We start from the raw sequence: 4,621 nt of genomic DNA, 5'->3' as shown, positions 1-4,621 counted from the left end.
GATTTTTTTCAACAAAAAAAAAGTGTACAGTAAGTGTTAAAATGTTGTTTTTATGTAGACACACCCACCAGTGCATTAAGTATACCTGGTTCTCACCTTAGCACCTCCTCCACCACCTTAGCACCACCCACCTGTCCTAGTCCCTCCTCCTCCTCATGCCCACACCTGTTGTGTTATGATAATGAGGGGGAGGGTGTGGGCTTTGTGATGTCACTAAAGCGCTGTTTCTCTATTGGCACATTTGACCCTCAAGGTTTCAGCCTCCAGGAAAAAACTCCAAATAGTCAGAGAAGACATAAAACACCATAAAAACACCACCGGGGGGCTTAATGAAGTTCTATCAACCTCATAGACACATGAAAAACAGAAAAAGTGCAAAAACATGGCACCACCTCTTTAAAATTTTGGTTAATTTCGACCAATCTATTTTCCCAGCACTCATGCTGTTATCCACAGGCAACAACACAGGTAAGTTGCCTGTTTTTAACACCACACGAAAGGGTATGTGGTCTGTGGTAGCCAAATCATAAACAATGTCTATTGTATCAATCGAGTCGTGAGCATCCACTGTACAGAGGCAGTGATCAAGCCAGGACGTCGTGTGCCAAGCCTCGCTGATATAGGTATAACTATTCTCTGGTAGACAAACCTTGCTAGATAAAATCAATCCACTGTCTGCACAGAAATCCATTAAATGTTTACCAAATAACGATTTAACATCAGTTACATCTGCATTCATGTCACCGACCACATATATGCAGGTGGAAGGATTGTCCTGAATAAAAGACATGATGAATGCCAATCTACTGAGATATTCATCCTCATTTTGATAGCACTCATATGGTGTGTAAACATTCAAAATTATTATCTTTTTACCGTGACAGCACAGCTCTATCCCAATAGCCCAGTTAACTCCCAATCTAATGACATTAACCGACTGGTCATATTTTTTATTCCACAGAGTGGCAACTCCACCTGGAATCCTCCCTCGTACCACTTTAGAACACAGGTCGGTGGTGGATTCCCCCGCACCGTGAAAGTCCTTATGGATAGAGTTAATACCTTCCAGGTCTTGTTTAGCCAAGAACGTCTCCTGGACACACAAAATGTCACATCCCTCTAACAGTTTGTCCACAACAATACGGCGTGATTTATCGGTTTCACTGTGGCCAATACGCAGCCCTCGCGCATTGTAGGACACAACACAGATGTTCATGTTCATGTTCATGTTCATAGAGAGATTAGTTTGTCACGGTGACTATTCCGTCGCAGACTGGCTCTCAAGCAGAGCTGCGGGTATACCGCTGCCAGTAGCCTTGGGCCCACGAGCCTCATAATAGCGGCGGACATAGGTTCCAGTGGGCCACAGTTTGGGATCAAACATATCATCAACATTATTACATTCAGCAGTAATGTGAAACGAACCGAATCTGCTGTGAGGCGACTCGATCCTACGACATGTCACTGTTTTATTACCCAATTTCTCCGATAAATAATCCCGCAGTGTATCTGCCTCCAGATTAGGGGAAAACCGAGTAGCAAACACACTCACCAGTTTGGTTGTCACCACGTCAATGTTGCTCTCAGTGCCAGTTCCTACTATGCCCAAATTCTTCTGCTCACGTCTCAAGTGAGCTTGCTTGTTGTGAGGTTTGGGCCTCACTGCTGCTGCTTTCAGCGACACCGGCTTCTTGCGACCTTCCTTCACAACACAGCTCCACTGCGGGGACTGCTGTTGCGATAGTGGCAATGAAGTTGTAGTTACACCTACATCCAACTCCTCTTGTTGCGCGGAACCCGCCAGCCCCTGCACCCCCTCTCGTGAGGTACTGGCGATACCGGTATCCAAACCCGGGCCTCGAAGCCTCCCAGCAGGAGAAGTTGTTAGCTCCTGTTGACAAACAGGGCCGGTTAGCCCCCGCCACGGCTCTGGCCCCCGCAGCGCCTCCCGTGCGGATCCAGCAGCCCCAGGATCATAGCCCGGGACACGGTGTTTCTCCACCGCCGTCACCCGGTGATTCATGGCCGTGACAATAGCTCCCAGGTTCTCACTCACATCTGTCTGTGTTTCCAGTGACCTCCTCAGACCCGACACTTCTTGGCTCAGCTGCTCCATTCTGCTCAGCAGCGCCGAAGCGTCCATGTTGCCGAACCCAACCGGTGGCAGTTCATCCAGATAGTGTGAGACAAATCTGGGAATATTTTCTCCAAGCTCATTAAAAACTTTTAAGCAGGCTTTGGCATTATTAGCATCCTTCTGTGCGCCTTTGTGCATCACATTTCGTACAGTGGTGTTTGGGCAGAGTTCAAACAGCAGCCGCTTTGACTCCTCAAGCCATTCAGATGAAAAATTGTTTGTCAACAGCATCACAATTTCATCCTGACTCAGAGTCTTAATTTTTACCACAACAAAGTTTAAAAGTTCGTCTTCCACTATCACCTTCCCATCATCCGATTTGTAAATCTCAGGTTTTAAGCGAGGGCAAGCAGAGCCACCACCAGCACGCACCCCCGCCGCCATCCCACATACATTGTTATTGTTTACAATTCACTAAAGTTTGTGTGATTGTGTGTGGATTATTGTTCTGTTTTATTGTTTACAATTCACTAAAGTTTGTGTGATTGTGTGTGCACTATTGTTCTGTTTTATTGTTTACAATTCACTAAGGTTTGTGTGATTTTGACCAGCCTTGTCTGTTTCATTTGATCATTATTACAGTATGTTTGAAGACTGAAAAAGATAATACTATTGATGACCACTGACCAATATTCATAGAGAAATTAATTAACAAATTATTTCACCTATGTTTTTACATGGTAAAGACTAATGAGAATGTATTGCTAATTTTAATGCACAAAATCTTTGGTGGGTCTGGCCAAAAATACCTCCAAAGGTGGGTTGCAGGCTGCCTGAAAGAGTTTGAGACCCCCTCTTGATGTTACTGAAATAAGATCACACAAGTTGAAGTTGCTGTTGACCTACATTTTTCACAGTTTTACATTGGATATTGGTGTTTGCATATACTATTGACTATAGTAAGATGACATCTAATTGATTTGCTGACAAAATAATACAATTATGTTGTTTAATTACGTAAAATACAGTATAAATAATATAGGACAAAGGGACACATGGTGAGGGTAGAGATTAGAGAACAGACTGTCCTCCTTGAGGTGTAGCAACCACAATTAGACAGCAAGCCAAACTCCATTCACATGAGGACATGAGAGTCAGGATGTAAGCTTCAACTCCAAAATATTTACTGAAGACTCAAGGTGCATGTAGTTGTGAAAAACGGAGTGAAACTGCAAAGACAACATACATACAAACAAACAGTAAAGTGACAGTAGTGTTGCTTATAAAAACGAGTAGAGGTAAGTAAATGTAAATATAAATGTAGGATACATTTATGGTTATGGTAAGCGTAGGCAACTGTAGCAATGAGGTAAATATTCATTTCATGGGCATTATGAACTGTAGCCTACCAAATCCCATACAACAATAATCTCTCAAGACAAAAAAAACACTGATTAAACAGCTACAGTACAGTACCTAATTAAGGCACTAATGAAAATGAAGGTTCAACAACAACTTACAGTAAGTAACCCATATGGCTGTGTAAAATCTAAGCATAAAAATACATCCCAAAAATCACCTTCACACAACAAAATTAACTAATACAGGTCTAAGGAGATAATAATCAATCGAGTCACACTTACAGACAATGCTTGCCTGGCACAACAACAGAAATGGCAGCATAGGGCTTTAAATGCTCTGGTTTAGCTGAATAGACTGGGATCTAGCTCTCTGTAGTAATGTTTGTGGATAATAAACGATCTGTTTCCCTTCCTGCTTCCTGTCTAAGGGGGATGTTGTGTCATGGACTGTATCATTACACAGGGACACTAGGGGTGCCAAAAATAGACATATAAAGGTAGACGCCTCCTCTGGCTCTGAGGCGTATGTATGGCGGGCGCGCTTCCGCTTCCGGGGGGCCAGCTGGAAACTTCAGCGTGTGTCACAGAAGGGGGCGTTCGGTAGGCCAATCAGAGGCAGGTTGGGGCGGTACAACTAGATTCTGACGAGTCCTGGAAAAGACGTGCTGTGATTGGCCAATAGTCAACCCACTGTGATTGGCTAGTGCCCGTGTCCCCCGGAAATATGGCGGCCACCATACGAAACAGGTCGCTCCAACGAACTGCAGAGGCCAATGAGGTATCTAGGTTTCTATATCTATGTTGCCAAACACTACAACAATACAAAGAGCTGTACCATTACACAGCAATTGTGTAGGGGTGACAAATAACACTCTAAGGGATACAATTGACTGATGGGCAGAACAAATACTTTAACTTTTGGTACTTTAAGTGTATTTGATGCCAATACTTTTGTACTTTTACTCAAGTCAATTTTCATTACCAGACGTTTACTTGTAACAGAGTATTCCTCAGGGGTAAAAGTGGGCCGGAATGGTCCGGAACGGCGCTCCGGTAAACGATTCCGTACCGGAGCGCCGTTCCGCTAAGAAGAAGTCGAAGGCAGCTGTCAAAATCCCATATTAAATAACCTGCCACAGACCCATGGCCATGTTCAAGAAGAAAACATAATCTACTAACGTCA

Source organism: Gymnoscopelus braueri (assembly GCF_963280865.1).
Source record: "Gymnoscopelus braueri genome assembly, chromosome: 13".
Classification (NCBI taxonomy): Eukaryota; Metazoa; Chordata; class Actinopteri; order Myctophiformes; family Myctophidae; genus Gymnoscopelus; species Gymnoscopelus braueri.
Note: the sequence above shows the minus strand (reverse complement) of the source record.